The following is an 18,017-nucleotide window of genomic DNA, read 5'->3' as shown; positions in this document are numbered from 1 at the left end:
TTTGATCCAGGACATGTATAGTTTAACCTGCTGAATATATGCAATCTCTCAGTATTTCATTGCAAACTAAAAAAGTGCAAATTCATTTTTGATTTTTTGTCTAGACAATTGCATTTGTGGCACTTTATTTCTTCCAAAATTATGAATATAAACTAATCTGTGTTAGTATTGTAAATTGTACATATGTCTTGCTTCATTTAAACCATTTTTCAAGTCTCTGTGATGTTCACATCTGGAGTTATAAATCTTTAAATAGGATACCCCCTAAATGGGCAAGGATTGGCAAGATTTGGCATGTGCGCTAAGGGGTTAATATAACTACAGCAAGTTCAATAGAGGCCTTCGGAAGATGGTTTTGAAATGAATAATGCATTATTTATGGTGTGTTAAAGATGAGAGAGCATTGCATTTCATTAGTGTTTCTCCGCCCCCCTCCCCCCCATTCCCACCACTCCCCCCTACCCTTTTTAAATAAGTAATGACATCATTTACATATGCTCAGGAATATCACATATGTAAATAAAATAAAAATAAATTTGTAACAATTAATTAAAACAAAAAGAGACATTTTGACAGATAATGCTACAGTATTGTATATAATGTATGGAATAACCCTGCCACATACAGATTTTAAATTTCTGGCTCAAGTAATGTTCACGCATTCCAAGCCCTCTATTACAGAAATATCAATATGAAGCCCTTGTTTAGTGCAGAGCTACACAGCTTCTCATGCTCAGATGTGGGTTTTTTTTCGTATGGAACAAATCCCCTTTGCACACAAGCCCTGAAAATCAGAACAGAACAGCTGTCAGATTTCACTTTTCGTTGAAAATCTTTTGAGCAGGGGTTCCTAAAATTGAGCCAATGACCCACTTAATGACCAGATACTTTGTCTGTGACCCCAAACCTTATGTTCAGATTTAGAATTAAATAACTGACTAAGAAAATGGACAGGCAGGTCCTGAGCCACTGTGAATTTCAGCATTTATTGGTTAAAAGAAGTTTATGAAAATGATTTCCCTCATGTTGAGTAGTCCTGTAGTCTATATGGTCTGTGAACCCTCCCTAACCCCCCCCCCCTCCCCCCATGCCCTAGCACATCTGCTAGGAAACGCCAGCTCCATTGTGCTGCACAAATACTGTTCAAAACACATCAGGTTCAGACTACTTCATTACCCTGTGAATAACGCATAATGAAAACCCCACACCGTTTCATACAATTAGTTCCAAAAATATACAAATAAGACAATGGAGGATTGAACAATGGGGAGCAAAAACAACAAAAACAAGCAAGCCTGCGTTTCGCAAATGTAAATAAGGGGGTGCAGCGAGTTGACAGCGAGCTCAGCTGGAACAAGGGTTTCAGCACGGGAGGATTTGACGTGTGGGGGGGCATAGACCCTCCTTTCCCTACCATGACCCCAGATCCCAGAGCATGCTCAGTATGCCAGAGGGGATCAGACCACACACCATCTCCACCGACATGTCAGGCAGCCTGTGGTGCAGCCTGAGGCAGTCTTACATAACATATCTGTCAGGTGCTGATGCATTTTCTATCAGTATTTCTGCCTCTACCTCTATTTCTGTCTCTATCTCTATTTCTGCCTCTACCTCTATTTCTGCCTCTACCTCTATCTCTATTTCTGCCTCTACCTCTCCATCTACTGTATCTCTATCTCTGCCCCTGCCCCTGTCTCTGCCTCAGCTGTTTTTGGTCCCAGATGTAGGCGTTTTTTGTTTTGTTTTTTTTTTTATGTTGGAACCCAGAACTCATTTGGGAAAATGCCAGACATGGGCCTTCTCACAAAAACATTTTACAACAATAAATAGAAAATCAGGAGTCTCTGTGGAGTCATTTTGGAAAATGATTTCAGAAAACTGCCATGTAAACTGTAAATGTACCATCGGTATATTTTTTTGTTGCTCGATTCACAAGAGTTTGCCATTAAAAACGACTTTGAAGTGGAGCCTGATGTTCAGGCAGTCCACTGGCTTTAGTGCCAGACATCTCAGTCCTATACACATTCAGCTCAGATGCAGTTATGTTCCACTGTGTCTAACTGTCAGGAGGTTTACACTAACCAAAAGCAAAAGTCGTATGTGTAGGCTGCAGAGAAGTATAATGATTAGGGGACTGAGCCTGTAACTCAGGGCTGCAGTGTGGTTTAATGGTTGGGGAACTGGACAAGATTACAGTTTCCGTTGTTCCCTTCAGCAAGTTATTTAAACTGAACTGTTTCAGTAAATATCCAGCAGTACAAACTGATTGTGTTTAACAAACATAAGCTGTGTAAGAGTATTTCTAAATGCCTAAATGTATAAATGTAATATATAAATGTAATAAATATGATTAAATGGTTTCTCTGTGACATATCTGCCCTGGAATTAAGTGCTATTAATCATGGCTGTGTAATTGGCTGTAGAAAGTGCATGTGTTGTGTAATTTACTGTGGTGTGTGGTTGGTGGTGTGTAATTAGCTATAGAGTGCAATTGGTGGTGTCTAATTGGCTGTAGAACGTGGCTAGTGGTATGTAATTGGCTGCTGAATGTGGTTGGTGATGTATAGTTGGTCAATAAGTATGACTGGTGGTGTGTAACTGGCTGTAGAATGTGGCTGATGGTGTGTAATTTGCTGTAGAATGTGATTGGCGGTGTGTAACTGCCTGTAGAATGTGGTTGATGGTGTGTAATTGGCTATAGAATGTGGTTGATGGTGTGTAATTGGCTGTAGAATGTGGTTGATGGTGTGTAATTGGCTGTAGAATGTGGTTGATGTGGCTGGTGTTGTGTAATTGGCTGTAATGTATGGCTTCGCCCAGGGATGGAGGATTCCAGTCAGCCAGGTATACCCTGTCTTAGATGATCAGATGCCAACAGTTTGAATGATTGCAGTTCAATGTAATGACTGTGGAGTTCAGCTGCTAGACTGCAGACCAAAAGTGGCATGTAGTGACACATCTCACATCGTGACATCACACAAGAGGGGTGATAAGGTGGTCCTTCAAATACATTCCAAATTTGGAGAAATATCAGAAAAGGCAGGAAAAGACAAGAAGGGTAGTTAAGTTTCTGTGCTATATGCCTATCTGTGTACAATATAAATATTACTGTAACCAGAATCACCCAACTTCAGCATCACAGGAAAAACACAGCGGAATATTACCACACTTTGGATAGCAGGGACCATCGAGCCCCACTTTATAAAACGGTTTTGTAGCACTTCCTCCAAAATGTCATGAGCTGATATATTGGTTCTTACAGCACTGTATAAAATGTCTCATAAAGTCTCTCTCACCCCAGATCAATCCTCCTAACTTTAATTGCTGTACTCTCAAAAACTGGGTTACCACTGGAGACCCGTGGGAGATCAGATTGTTAGCAGGAAGGCACAAATGACCTGCCTGATGGTAGCGGTGGTTAATGTCGATTTGGAAACGAAGCGTTTGCCCGTGAGGATGCATTTCCTTGTTTCAGTATACCTCACAGAGAGACATCCGTGGTCCATCGCAGCTCTTGAATGCTTGTGGAATCAAGCTGCGCGACTTTCACGAGCTGATCTGATAGTATTGAATGAATGAATGAATGAATGAATGAATCACTGAATTTACATAGCACTTTTCCGAACAATAAAACTGCTTTACAGTGATGAGTGGGAACTCACCTCACCAACCACCAATGTGTAGCACCCACCTGGGTGATGCACGGCTGCCATTTTTGCGTCAGAACGCTCACCACACAGTAGCTAAGGTGGAGAGGGAGAGAACCTCTTTTTGGCAATTAAATCAGGGGATGATTAGGTAGTATTGATTCAGAATCAACCTGTTCCACAAAGCACAATTCAAGAAATGTTTTCTTTCCCACCTCCCAAAGTTTGGTACTTCGGGATCACCACCAGAGATCAAAAGTTTGATCAATCTATAACAGGATACATGGACTGCCCCTGGAGCTGTGGTTAAATGCAATAACTCAAATTCCATTTGATTTGATTTCCTTTCCTCCTCCCTCCCAGACAAAGGAGGCTTGTAACAGGATTACGCCACAACTGCGCTAATCCTGCTTCCCCAGGCAGCACGTTCGTTTGTTTGCTTGCCTGTTTATTTGTTTACGTCTTTAATCCCATGTGCTGGTTTAGTACATGCCTGTATTCAGGTTCGCATTAACCATTTGATATCAAAAAGATTCTGGGTAGGGGGTACCTCAGTGTTCCAAGGCAAATTCTCAAGCTGAACCCCAAATCATACTCACAGGTTAATTGGTTTAATGATCCCGCCCTGTCACTGGTGCGAGGCTTCACAAGTGAAACGGCAACACAGCATCACCCAGGTGTGTGCTGCACGCATCACGCAGGGTTGCGATAACCCCCCCACTGTAAGGTCTACCTAGACAACACTCTAGTCACAGAGAACAAGTTATTGTTCTCTGTGACTAGAGGCATCGACTGATGTTGGTTTTCTTAGGCCAAATGGGGGAGGTATCATACCCTTTAAAATTTTGTATTTTCGCTTGAGTGCCATAGCGCCACCAAGTAGCTCAAAAGTCACCCCTTCTGTAATGCACGCAACCTTTGACCACCATGCAAAGACACACTAGAGTGAAATGACTGATACACCAGAAGATATGATAATAGCTCAACAGGGTTCCAGCACTTCATGCTTGGACCCCTAATGAAGAGTTTTTCTGGGAATGCATTTGAAAGCTGGCTATGGAATGTGATGCCAGTGAGCATGAGAGCTGTGTGCTGCAAGAAAACTGGTATAAATTCCAAGACAGAAACCAGATTAGCACACAGAATATACAGCATCTAAAGATTAGCTATGCATTTGCAGCCTGTATTTATGCATTTCATTGCATCAAGAGTGCCTTTTAAAAAATTTATAACAATGTGATTTGCAAATGTAATTTGCAATCCATAGAGAGAAGCAGAGAACTGCTTTTTGGGATTTGTATGAGGAACAAAGCCTGAGGATGGAGAGGAAACCACTACAGGATTTAAACATGTTCTAGATACTAAAATAAATACTTTCTATTTTATTTTATAACCTTTATTGTACCAGGAAAGTCCCATTGAGATAAATAATCGCTTTTCGCATGAAATACCTGGCAATTCTCCCAAGAGTACCTCAAGATGGACACCTACTGTTAAAAAAGGGAAAACATATTAAAAGTTCACACTCATGGTGAAAATCAGGTAAATAATAATAATCATAATCATAACGCATTTTATTTATCAGGTGCCTTTCTGAACACTCAAGGTCACCTTAGAAAAACTATGCTTCTGCTGCTGTTGATCCCTCAGTCTACACGACAAAACATTTCTCACAAAAAGCATTCCACACACAATAACATTCCTCACACAAAAGCAATCCTCACAAAGAGTATTCCACACAGAGCATTCCACACACAAGAACATTCCTCACACAAGAGTATTCCACACACAGAGCATTCCCCACATAAGAACATTCCTCACACAAGAGCAATCCTCACAAAGAGTATTCCACACAGAGCATTCCACACACAAGAACATTCCTCACACAAGAGCAATCCTCACAAAGAGTATTCCACACATATCAATCCATACACAAGAACATTCCTCACACAAGAGGATTCCACACAGAGAGCATGCCTCACAGAGAGCATTCCACACACAAGAACATTCCCACAGCACTCCACACACAAGAACATTCCCACAGCATTCCACAGAGAGAACATTGCTCACACAGTATTCCTCATGAGAGCATTCCTTGTGAAAAAAGATTTTTTTGACAAAATGCTCTCAAACCTGACCCTCGGGCCCCCGTGTGTTGTTTTTTTTAAGACAATCTTTAATTATGGCTATACAAATGTACTGAAGCTCTTCCACAACATTTCTCTAATTTTCACACAATACATTTGCTGTGTCTAAGCTCTTAATTTTCCATAAATGGTTTAGTCAGTGACAATGTGTCCACTCATTCAGCAAATAGGATCCTAATAGGTTCGTGTGTCAGACTATAAATTGGGGGACTGTGTTTCAGAACCCATGATTTAGGCTGTAACTGACCCAATGCTACGCAGTCTGCACAAACAAAGAATACTGCTGTCGCTCCAAATCTGACAGTAATGTACAGTATCTAATAGAATTAACAGTCTAGACAGTTGCATGTGTAATGAAATGAACTTTTTCAGTATTTCATTTGACGAGTGTAAATGACAGTGGAAAGTGTGATTAATGTGACAGTATTTTTTCCTATTTTTACCCACCTCAACCCCTTTCAGGACCCACCAACAGGTCCTGACCTACATTTTGAGAACACCTGTTCTATGGGAGCCCAGCCTCCCAAAACAAATGAACAGATATAAAATCTGATTTTGTTTCTCAGGACTATGGTCTGTAATCTAGGAGACACACTCCCTCTCAGCCCAAAGTGTTTTTGAAGAAACCTTGCCTGACGTTCTGATTCTTGTGTTGTGTCTGAATAATGGCAGCATGTTGAGAAATGTGTGTTCTCATTGCATGTGTCAGCAAACTGTGCATATAACATATACCATGTTACTTGTCTTATCCTGCATCAAAAATTAAAGAGTGTCCCTGACAAGGCCGTATTTGTTTCTGGAAGATAAAAAACCCTCCCTGAATATCCTTAGCATCCACCAGCTAAATCAAAGAGGACTCTGTCTTCAGACAGGCCTGTGACATTTTTCTTTCCTTTTATTCCCAGTTGCCGCTACTCCTTAGTCTTAGAACACTCCCCAGCTGGGAACGCAACAGTCTGCAGTCCTCCGTAAATGAGCAAACTAGCACACAAGCATCTGCTAAAAAAGCACATGTGCACACTGCTGCTCATTTCCTCTCAACTGTCCAGCAACTGAGCTGTGCAGTCATTGCGCGAGAGCGCGAGCACCACGAACGCAAGACGAGCAGCGAGCGCTGTTTTATTTTTAAAAACATGGTTCAGCTTACGCTTGGAATTTTTCCTTCAATAAGGCACTGCAGAGTCCACGCCCTATTTTCGGTTGCCAAGGGAAACAAAACGCCTCAGTTGTAAGTGGGTTAAGAACGCTGATGCATGCTGAAAATGTAAAAAAAGAAAGAAAAGAAAGAGTAAAAAACAGGCAGAGCTCAGTATTCAGTCAATATGTGTCCATGGCAAGTTAATTTGAATGTTTTCCTGATATTTGACTCGCAGTTAAATGGAACTCAAATATCAAATATTAAAGTTAAATATCAGGAAAAAATGTAGATCCTAGCCAGAATGCTGAAAAATGTTCAATGAACAAGAATTTGCCCAAACAGCATGTCCACATTTTCAAGTCACGGTTCAAGACAACAGATGGCCCTCTACTCCAAAGTGGCTAAGGAGCAGTGACTGTGTGTCAGGGGTCTGGCCCTGTGGGAGAGACCGCTTCCTATTGCGCAGTCCATACGCAACTCTTAGTTCAGTTTTATTATTGTATTAATGGTGCCCCACTCCCATAGGTCTGCCACCCCTTAGTGACTCTTTGCCCCGTCATCCCACCCCATCACCATTTAGAAAAATCCCAGTAACGCCACTGCCCCTTGTGAACTGGTCCGGGGCAAGAGGGAACATCTCTGAGATCCTCCACATATTCAGAGCAAACAAGGAGAGAGGCAGGCTTTTCCCCTGTGGACGTATGCACACCGATCTGTTCCATGGCTAGCACACCAGGAGTCCGCTAATACCGCGCATGTTTATTAGAGGCTCCCAGTGAGGAGAGGGCAGTGGGCCTCAGGCTGAGATATGGCGCTAATTCCGCTGCTCTCCTGCTGGAAGGCTCTAAGTGTGGCGGCAGACTGATGAGGGGAGCGAGAGCTGAGACTCCTGGAAGAGTAAACGCCATGATTAAAAAAGTGCATTAAATTACAACGCAATGCGATACAGAAAAGTACAGTCATTTATTTCTCCCCCTCATTTGAGCTGAGGAAGAGCTGTGGAAGTTTACACGCTTACAGAAATGGGCTTGAATCATTTTATCCATTTAAATGAAATAACAGTCGTTAATTTCAGTGATTCAAAGCATTAGCTGACCAAGCAAAGTGTTCTGCTGTACCCTACTTTAATTAGTGTTATTATTCATAATATTTATCCAAACATTTTGTCAGGTATGACTGAGAAAAATCTGTATAGCTGCCAAAAAGCTCAAGTTATTTGGCAGCAAAGGACGACATGACACATGCACGTGATGTAATTTCCCACCTGTGTTTTGTAATTATCGCCTAATTAATTAATTGTTCGCATATTATGTCGCTGCTTTTACATTTAGTGTGAGGTGAGGTCCTGTTTGAGTCCAGCTGTGTCTTCTCTAAGTGCTCCTCATATGGGCATGTGCCTAAAGCCACATCTATAAACAACACGTAACCTAAATGCACTCTACATTTTATCTACTACCTTTTAACAAAAATTACATACATTCAGATGAATTAAGCCATATTAAATGCACCCCAGACCTGGTGATGTAAAAATAAAACAGACAGGGCTGCTGGGTAAAGTCTGTTAAGCCATGGCTCTATTGCATGCATGGGCCCAATGGTTCAATACTGAATCCAGACCATGCCAGTACTAACCGTGGCCAGCAGCCTCACAGGGTGAAATTCAATTTGCTCTGGCGACACCAAGAGATGGGAGAGTTTCAGCTGGGACAAAAGCATTTCATCACACCCCTGCAATCACCACTGGTTGATCAGGTGGTCGCGGGTCTGTCTGTTGAGCTGCACATGAAGTGCAACTTCCGACGCATCTGTGCTAGCCCGACTTGCAAACTGCAGTGTGATAAGAAGCAACGACAGGCATCACATGCTTTGGAGGAGAGCACATGCTTGTCTACACTCTCCTGAATTGAGAATGGATGTTGTAATGAGCATTTCAGAGTGAGCATGATTGGGCATTCCAAATTGGGGAGGGCATGGTGCACTTCAGAAAAGCAAAGCAGAAATACTCTTATGGCACCAGAAGTGCCAATGATCACTAAATTCCCAGACTTGGAGAATCACTGTTTAGTATAGTAGCCATATATAATCTGTGTAGCATCTAAGGGTAAAAAACACAGATAGCATGGTAACTACAAGCTAGTTGTTTGAAAAATATGAAATAGAAGCATATACCACTATACTACATGTACTGACAGAGTTCCATTAAGACAAATTAGTTGTTTGTATAAAATGCTATTGTAAACAAATAATGACATACAATAAATGCTATGATATTAAGCACTTGTTGTTCTGTTGAGATTTTGATTAAGTTTTTTATCCTGAAAGCAAAAAGGTTATGATACAGCCCACTGCAGGAGGATTTGGTATTGTTTTTTAAGACCTCATATATAACCTCATCAACAAAGCAATTTACATAAAATCTTTTATCACCAATCAGTGGTGATAGAAAGCTGGTTCATTGCTGCATATATAAATATTCCTGGCTATCACATTATAAATACTAGCTGTACTAAGGGACTATATAGGCATTGTGGATGGTTGTATAAGCAGCTGTGAGGGAGCATGTCAGATTTAAGACTAATGTCAAAGTAAAATATATGCTGGCTGTCAGGGAGGAACACATTGTTTCTCAGGTGGAATAACTACCCAAGTTAACTGGCTGATGCTAACTACCCAAGTCAGCTGGCTGATGCTAACTACCCATGTTATCTGGCTGATGCTCTGGTGGGTCAATACAGTCTTCTTGGGTATGTCTGTACGAATATTGCATTTACATTTTGGAATTTTTGCCCATACCTCCATGCAAATTTGCTCCTCCTCTGCCAACTTACACATAGAGCATTGATGGAAAGACAGGCCACAGATTTTCAGTGGGAATTCAGTCTGGACTTTGGATAGGTCATTACAGAATACTAGCATTCTTGTGAGCATTCTTGGAACAGGAATGTTACCTAAATGCAGATCTCTTGTGGACTGAAACAGGTTCTCCTCAAGGATTTTCCTATATTTGATTCCATTCAATTGCCCTGTTTACCAGTCTCTCCTGCTGAAAAGCAGACCCACAGCATGATACTGCTACCACCATACTTGGCGATAGAGATGATGTTTCATGGGTGATGGGCTATGTATGGTTTGCATCAAAAAAATAAAGCTTGGTTTACATATCAAAATGCTCCAGACTATAAAATCTCCTTCCAGAAGGTCTGAGGGTCTGACATGGCTTCTGGCAAACTCTAGGTGCGACTTAAGGTTGGCCTCTCTCATAAAGGGGCTTATGACTTGCCATTCTCCCGAAGACATCAAATTTTAAAAACTGAAGTGGTTGTTAATCTCTAGACCGCGTCCCCCATTTTAGCCAACATGCTCTGTAACTGTGTGTTGCAGCTGGCCTCTCTGATAATAGCCCTTCTTGTCCAGTTGGAGAGTGGTTGGATGGCTTGATCTCGGTCGTGTCGGGGTATGCTGTATTGTTTCCATTTTTTAACAACAGTGCTCCTGGAAAGGTTCAAAGCTTTTAAAATCTTTTTTATGAACTTCTCCAGCTTCATCTGCCTGTACAACAGGCAGTTCCAGGGTCTTCATGGCTGATCAGTTTTAGTTGTGAGACCTCACAAAGTTAGTGATATCTATTCTGCAATCATGGAATTGAACATGGGTGGATTCAAAATCAACATGCGTGGACCTCGTTAACATGTTTAGTGAAATCTCTAGAAGAAAATGTAATGCATTGGTCCAATTTAGTTAGCAAATACAAAGGGGTGAATGCTTTTCGATTAAGTCATTTTCGGGTTTTTAGGCTTTTCAGGAATTTAATATAATTTAGAAGACATCTAAATACTAATTTTAAGATTATAGAACTGGATAGGAGTAAAAACAAAAGGCCATTTAACTGTGTGTATAGATAGATAGGTATATAAACTTATAAGGGCTTCAAAAGTTTGAAATTGTAATGAATTTTCTGCCAAAATCTTATTGCCAGACCAATTCAAAGGAGGTTAGGTTTACTTTGTTTTTATTCTCCTGAATTATACATTTACTGACGATTTATGCGAAGAAGCCAAAATAAAAATTACATGAAAATTTTAAAATCTACCTGTCTTATCTGAAAACCAGATGAGCATTTTCCTTCATTGACCCCAGATCATTCACTTGTAGTTACCGTGGTGGTGGAACAATAATTAAATGAACACAAACACCTTGCCTTATGACGCTCTGCTGAATCTATTTCCCGCAGTCCTGCCACCACTATCCCCGGGTGGGATCACGATGACCGAGAGTTTCAGGTGCGGACGGTGATTCCTCTCATTCATTAGCGCTTGTGTGTCACCCCCCACTGTGAGAATTTCTCCGGCAGATCAAATGAAACCTACCTTATACCGCAATAATTTGCTCCTACTTACTTCGGACACACGTTTTAGATGTTGAATCCACAGAGACTCGCAGATAAACGACCGTTAAGACTGGAAAGTAAAGAAACTGGGTTACAAAACACCAGTATGTGGATATATGGTTCAGCGTGACTATATGGTACATCTCTTCACAAAATGAAGCGGACAAAAGTCGTTTTCAAGTATTCTTTATGTGAAAATCACTGCTTAAAACTGCTTAGAATATTAAGGGTCAGTTTCCCTCTCTCCACAGAACGGTCATATGCATCATAGGTGCAATGATATTTTTTAAAGCGGTTTATAGTTCCCATAGGTTAATCGAATAACTTAGAGGTTATGTTATATTTTCTAAGCTCCTAACTCGCTGTTGCATACAACGCATCCACGCCAGCCACCACATGTAGGGACATAACAGTGTCGGGTTTAGGGAATTTCATTTTTACCAATGTGCAAAACAGTTTTTTAAACATTGCACCAACTTTACCCCCAGACAAAACGGTGTTAGCACAATAACTGTACCACAGCAGTTTCTCTGTAGCCTAGTGCACGGGGGATATAGCGGATGAATGTTTCATAACCGTTTTGCAGTCCTGTTTGCAGCCGTCAAGCCCCAATATACACCCAGAACGAAAGCTTCACATCACATTTGAGATCCGTGACAGGCGCATAGTATTGTAAAAACACAATTAAAAGTCAGTTAAACAAATAGGCCTATGAAATATCAGATAGAAAGACATAATACAGATATAAAATAATACACGTCTCATCACGCCAGCGGCAGCAGTGCTGTCATTCGCCTCAGTGTTTAAGTGATCATACATTTGGCCCGCTGCTGTTTTTTGTTGCTTAAACTGATGCTCCTGTTATATTCTGCCTTTTGAGCCACACGGACCGCAGGCAGAGAAGTGCTAAGAAAAAATGAACATAACCCGCTAACTTTCAACTATCTTCTCTAAAAGGAAATTATTATTTGTTCAAATATATGCGTATTAAAAATATAAATCTGATTTACCTGACGTGCTTGTAAATATGGGGTGGGCACGGAGTGCGTAGAAATTGTCTATCCAAATCCAAACTTTGACGGAAATCCAAGAAACCTTATATGCTAATTTTCGATGTAAAGTGGACAGAACCGCGACACATCGCAGCTCCCTGTGATAATATCTAGGGCGCAATAGATATGCTTTGGCACGGAGGTCTGATCCTTCGATATGAATCGGTTTGCCTGTGTTAATACGCACAGCCGTTCGCTTCCGAACTCCCGCCCACTCCTGCACGGAAATAATCTTTTTTTCCGATCTCTCTGAATTAAACACCCTCTCCCTCCCTCTCTCTCTCTCTCTCTCTCTCTTTTATTTTCTATTCTTTTATTTATGTGATATCCAGTCACGAGATCTACCTACTGTATCAACCAATTCGACTCACATGAATTGATTACGGAGTTGAGCAAAGGGAAATAACGCACAGTGCCTAAAAAATCAATCGTTTACACGCATTTCCTGGAACTATACTTCATTCCTCAAAACTATAAATTAAAACTATAAATTCCACCGTTTCTGCAAAGCCATCAATAGAACAGACCTTACTGAATATAAATTAAACACTGGTGCGATTAAATGGAAGACACTATCATGACTATCATTGTCATTAACTATAATAATTAATTACAATAATAATAATAATATTAATAAAAACAACAATTATACTAAAATGATAATACACATTATTGAAGAGAATTATAAAGTGATTGGGGGATGTTCAGAGACACACAATGCACAGTGGCCATGCAACAGACAAGCAGATTGGCAGAGGACAGGATTACAGTGGATTATACTGCCACGTGCATCATTCTGTCATCTCTGAAAGGAGAAACACACTGGGGCAGGCAGCAGCAAAAATCACATACTGGCAAATACATACACACGCACACACCCACCCATGCCCACGAAATGCACATGCACACATTTACAGAGACATACACATTCTCTCTCTCTCTCTCTCTCTCTCTCTCTCTCTCTTTCTCTCTTTCTCTCAAAATGTATGCTTACAATACTACACATATTTACACACACACAGCATGGGCACAAACAGACATTATTTCTATCAATTTTATCTAACGATATATATCTCTATATTATTATGTTGGTCCAACCATCAATTTAACACCTGTTGGAGTAGGAGAGTTTTGCAGATCTCTGACTTATGAGCCCCTAGGGTGTGCGGGCAGACCCGTGTGAAGCATTGTGTTCAATCTGTCAGTCGCTCTCTGTGTACAGCCTCCACAGACAGATTTCTGTAATTATGATGCCACTAACTACTGGCTACTGTGTGTGTGTCAATCTCACAGACATCCACACTAACACAAATAAACACATATACAAATGCACATACGCACAAGCACACGCATACAGAAACACAGCAGCACACCAATGTGCAGGCACACATACAAACACACAGATATTCTCTCTCACACAGAGACACACACTCCAGCGCACGCACACACACACACACACACACACACAAAATAGAACCTTTCACTGTCTGACCTTGCCTTTTCCTTTTTTCCTCCCCAGGCTGGCTGTAATATTTGCCCACACACATTCACATCAAGACCTTGAGACTGAGCAGGTCTATTCACCAGGTAGCTCTGGAAAAAAAACCTTCTGAAAGTCATTGAAACAAGTATAATAGTTTGGCTCAGCGCGTGTGCATTCCTGTTCTTATTTTCATAAACCTGCCACAGTTCTGATTTGAAATAAAAATATTGGAAACAGAAAAAAGTTATATAACACGAATACCATCATTCACTCTGAAACAGAATTCTGCTACTTTCACCAGTGTCTCATGTTAAAATGAATATTCTCTCATTAACTTTATCATATGTATCTGTTAATCAGCATTACATTGTAAGGGACCTCTGCATCATACAAAAAAAATAATTTCATATTAATATGCACAAAGATTAAGAGCAGTGTCAATGAGCCATAATTAAGAGTGAAAACTGACTTCTGTATGTTGCTCTAGGTAGAAGTGTCTGCTAAGTGATTTTAATGTAATATTACATCTCTTCAGTGTGATAAAGCAGGTTCTTCATCAACAGAACTGAAAGTACTTTGAATCACGACTTGACTTTCACAGTGAGAGAACACAACCCCTGGAACACAGGATACTGAGTGACTTTAAATAGCCAAATAGAAAAACTCAGCTTTTGCTTAGCTCACAAGGTCAAACTATGACAAGATACACATATTAATATTACTTTATTCATATTCACACAAACTCATTGGCATTTATGACCAGATAAGTGAAAATCTGTCGGAATGCAAGGGACTGTGTTGCCAATCAGAGGTAAGACATTAGTAGGTGGCCAAATCTTGAGGGAATTTGACCAGGACTAACACCTCTACTCTTTTCAAAAGTGCTGTGGGATCTTTAATAAGCACAGCGAGTCAGGACATCAGCTTGAAGAATGAAGGATGACATTCTAGTGTGTGTAACATATTGGGTGTCATCCTTCAGTTTGATCCCTGTCCTTTGAGTCCTGGGGGAATTTCTCCTTTGTGTGGGTTTTTTTGTGGTTGTTGTTTTTGTCTTTGGTTTTTTTTTTTGTTTTGTTTTGTTTTTTTTTGCAGGAAAACAGGCAATATGTCTCACATTTGAGAGCTGTGGCCAGGAGTCAAATTAATCTGTTGAAAGCCAACATGGCTGAAACATCATGATACAATAAAGTATCATCGGCTGAAGAGACCAGATTGGCCAAACTGCATTGCTAACAACCACTCTGAGTGCTCAATACTGGCTCAAACCAGTACTGTTTGTTCATGGTCTGCCTGTACAGAGCGATATTTGCATTTGTTTTAGCTTAGCACAGCCTAGTAATAAACTGAGAGCATACTTGTATCATTTAACATGTGTTGCAAAGAAAACTTTCCTACAATGGAGTGTCACACCTTTTGTTACGCTTAGGTGGCCCCAGGGCTGAATTGCTTGAAGCCAGACTTTCCCGCGTAGTGTGGGGCCCAGGGGGGCCACAGCCCTGGGAAAGACCGGGTGTAATAGGCAGGTACCCTCTGGGTTAGGTCAAACACCAACCATGCTGGTTTTGACATGTGGTTAGAAGAAGGGTTGCTAAAATGTTAACACTGCTGCTGGATTAACTTCAGTCTTGGAGCATCATATCAAGTGTGCGAGTCTCATTCTTTCATAGTGTGCTCATAAAGCCATGCATAATTTGTCATGGAAGAACAGTGTGTCCCACCACATACAGCGCCTCCTCTGGTGGTCTGGGTGCTCGCTGTCTGCCAACGCAGACTACATAGTCACTATGCAGTAGAGGTTGTCGGAGGACAACATTGGGACAACATTGAAGGCATCACTACAACTGGGCAGGTCAAATTGTTGGAGAAGAGCATGATCGGTAATTTACAAAGTTATAATTATAAAAAGCCAAGGCCAGAGGGCACTTTACATTCTGCTTCATCAGTGGCTTATATCTGCTTAAAAGGAAACAAAGTGGCTCCCAGCATAGCATCAGCACTCAAATTAAAACCAGAAAATATTTTTTCAATTTCTTTGCTGCTGAAAACCCTCATTTCTGGTTTCTAGTCCTGTTCACACTGTTGATGTTCAGTAGCCTTGATCTCACTTCACTTAAAGAAGTTTCACAATAAAATAGTCAGTGTTACACAGACGGTGATCCTGTCGGTTCCAGTCTGATAAAGAACATTTGGACACATGTTATCCCTGTTTAGTTTAGCGTTAGTAGCTGGAATGAATTGACAGAATGTTGCAGGTTCATTCAAGCTGAACTTTAAAAAAATATGTTTTCTCAGCTAAGCAAAAGATTTGCTTAGGCGCAGTTGGAAAGAAAAAAACCTTTGAAACGGTTAAAAAGTTCCAGAGGACAGGCAGCTCTCGCTATGCTCAAACAACCTGAAATATTCAAACTACCTCTGACTTAAGTGTTCAGCCTAACTTTTTCTGCATCGTTTGAAACCATTGTCTCTTTATTCAGAAAAAGAGGAAGCTTTCCCTTATTATATTCCGTCTACTCCTTTTTTTTCTTTTTACAACTCTCACTCACTCTCTTTATTTTCAGACTCTCAAAATTAAATGAAAATTGACAAGCAGATTGCATAAATTAGTTTTACCCAGCGATTAAGGGTTCACATGCACTGTGTTATAAAATTGTTTCTGGAAAGCTTTCTGATGAAGCTCTTTACATGTCATAATATTGCATGTCTTTTATAACAGAAATGAACTTTCCAGAGAAGGGATTAGTCCTAAACTCATTTAATAAAATAAAGTGATATAATATAATGTACGCCCGCCCCAACTGTACTGTTATGTGAGAATGTTGAAGCGCACAGTCTGTGTTCATATTACACACCCACTGTGTCTGTCACAGTTTTACTGAGCTGCAGGGCAACAAACAACTTCTCAGCTCTGTGTGTGTGTACATACAAGCAAACACACACACACACACACATACGGGATTACGTTTCCATACAATTCAACTATCTCTCTCTCTCTCTCTCTCTCTCTCTCTGGGCAGTAGTGCCAGCTGGTGGCAGTGTACAATTATACCCCTCCTTCCCTGCCCGTCAGCCTTACCCAAACTGTCAGGGAAGTGTGCATTAATCACCATGTTTTCAGTCCTGCCCCTCTGTGCCAGCCTGTGCCACTTCCACACAAGCTCTCCAGCCAGTCCTCCTTTCCTCATCCACCTCTCTCTCTCTCTCCAGATGGTACCGTTATTCTATTTCTCTTCTCTGTTGTAATCTTTTTTTCTTCACATTTAAAAAAATCATTTACCTAAACCAGGGCTGTTCAACAATATATTCCTGGCAGGTCCAGAACCTTACTTAGAAATTGTGCATATGGGCCAAAAATGTACTCAGTATAAAATAAGGTATGAATGAGATGGAGAGTGATATGAACTGTACATGTGTAAACAAAGTAAGTGCCTTCTTAAATAAACACGGTACATGAACGCACCCAGCCACAACATAACACACAAAAAACAAAAGACATACACGCACAAACATACACAACACGTTTAGACCCACATACACACAATGCATACAAGCACAAAGCACCGATATGCAATGTGCTCAGATATAAACATACAAGACCACCACACACTATCTCTCTCTCTAAATACACACACACACACACAACTACAGACTGACAGGCAGAAAAATAGTTTAAAAAAGAGATATGTAACCATTGGTTGGCTAAAATGTAATGAAACCTTTTTCTACATAATTATGCTGGGAGTCAGTGTTATATTCCCCTATCACCCCCTACCATACTTCCTGTGTTCTATTTCCCCTGTTCCTAATGGGAGTAAGCCCATCATTAGCTGCAGAATTACATGTCCTTTCCTCCCTCTCCAGTCTGTGTCACAATTAAGGCCATTTTGATTCTGACTCCTCATACTGCACATTAAGAAGATCCTTTTAATTTCTTAGTCTTTCTATATTATTTATACATTTTTCCTCAAACTATGGTTTACCCAAAAACTATAAACAACAAAATTCTAAAGTAGTCTTGGCAGAATTCAGATCTTTTGCAAAATGAAATGCTGCATTGAAAACTCTTCTCTTTTCTCAAAATGACTCAACAAGGGACCAGTTACATACTGGTGTGATAAATGACAAGCACTGCACCTAGTGGTAATTTAATGCATTTTCAGAAT

At 40.6% G+C, this 18,017-nt stretch overlaps 1 protein-coding gene across 1 annotated transcript in view; it reads right to left on the bottom strand.

Moving 5' to 3' along the window:
• camkvl (CaM kinase-like vesicle-associated, like) overlaps positions 1-12,633 on the bottom strand; it is a 52,048-nt gene extending 39,415 nt beyond the window's left edge. The window contains exon 1 of the mRNA XM_064305747.1: positions 12,330-12,633. The gene's annotated coding sequence lies outside the window, so the exon portion shown is untranslated. The remainder of the gene's footprint in view (positions 1-12,329) is intronic.
• Positions 12,634-18,017: the final 5,384 nt, after the last annotated feature.

Source organism: Anguilla rostrata, chromosome 13, assembly GCF_018555375.3.
Source record: "Anguilla rostrata isolate EN2019 chromosome 13, ASM1855537v3, whole genome shotgun sequence".
NCBI classification, from domain to species: Eukaryota; Metazoa; Chordata; class Actinopteri; order Anguilliformes; family Anguillidae; genus Anguilla; species Anguilla rostrata.
Note: the sequence above shows the minus strand (reverse complement) of the source record. Positions and strands in the feature narration are given on the sequence as shown.